The 1,146-nt window shown below is 41.4% G+C and overlaps 1 protein-coding gene across 8 annotated transcripts in view; it reads right to left on the bottom strand.

Annotated features, from left to right (window-relative positions):
• The window catches only part of BTK (Bruton tyrosine kinase), a 34,315-nt gene that overhangs the window by 18,629 nt on the left and 14,540 nt on the right, over positions 1 to 1,146 (bottom strand). The gene's annotated exons all lie outside the window — the stretch shown is intronic.

Below are 1,146 nucleotides of genomic sequence, written 5' to 3'. Positions count from 1 at the left end.
ATATCTTTAACAGTATTAGAAATGAGGTAAATATCTCAATGTAAAAAATGGACCAAAAATTAATGGGCAATTCACAAATAAAATATAAATGAGCAGTAGACCAACTTTATGAGTAAAATAAATTGCAAAATAAGATAGCAATGAAATGCTATTTTTCTTGGCTATCAAATTAACTAATATGTAAAATAACTTTATTTTATTTTTTATTTCTTTTATTTTTATTTTTTTAAAGATGGGGTTTCTCCATGATGGCCAGGCTGGTCTCGAACTCCTGGCCTCAGGTGATCCACCCACCTCGGCCTCCCAAAGTGCTAGGATTACAGGCGTGAGCCACCACGCCCAGCACTAATATGTAAAATATCTAGTGTTGGGCCAGGCACGGTGGCTCACGCCTGTAATCCCAGCACTTTGGGAGGCTGAGGCGGGTGGATCACCTGAGGTCAGCAGTTTGAGACCAGCCTGGCCAACATGGTGAAACCCCATCTCTACTAAAAATACAAAAATTAGCCAGGTGTGCTGGTGGACACCTGTAGTCCCAACTACTCAGGAGGCTGGGGCACAAGAATCATTTGAACTGGGAGGCGGAGGTTGCAGTGAGCCAAGATCATGCCACTGCACTCCAGCCTGGGTGACGGAGCAAGAATCCATATCAAAAAATAATAATAATAAAAATAAAATAAAGTATCAAGTGTTGGAAAAAATGTACAGAAACACTCTCATATATAGTTTGTAGGTGTGTATGAAATTCAATTCCAGTTCTAGAAAATGAAATAAAAAGATAAAAATAACCAAAGTGCACAGATTTTCTTAAAGAGAAGAACAAAATTTTACTTCTAGGAAATTATTATAAGGAAAAGAATGAAGTGGGTGCGGTGGCTCATGCCTGTAATACCAGCACTTTGGGAGGCTGAGACGGGTGGATCACCCAAGGTCAGGAGTTCCAGACCAGCCTTGTCAATGTGGAGAAACCCTGTCTCTACTAAAAATACAAAAAATTAGCTGGACGTGGTGGTGAATGCCTGTAATCCTTGCTACTTGGGAGGCAGAGGCAGGGAGAATCGTTTGAACCCTGGAGGCGGAGGTTGCAGTGAGCTGAGATCATGCTATTGCACTCCAGCCTGGGCAACAGAGCAAGACTCTGTCTCA

Source organism: Cebus imitator, unplaced genomic scaffold, assembly GCF_001604975.1.
Source record: "Cebus imitator isolate Cc_AM_T3 unplaced genomic scaffold, Cebus_imitator-1.0 Scaffold343, whole genome shotgun sequence".
Taxonomy (NCBI): Eukaryota; Metazoa; Chordata; class Mammalia; order Primates; family Cebidae; genus Cebus; species Cebus imitator.
This window is presented reverse-complemented; position numbering and strand designations above follow the sequence as displayed.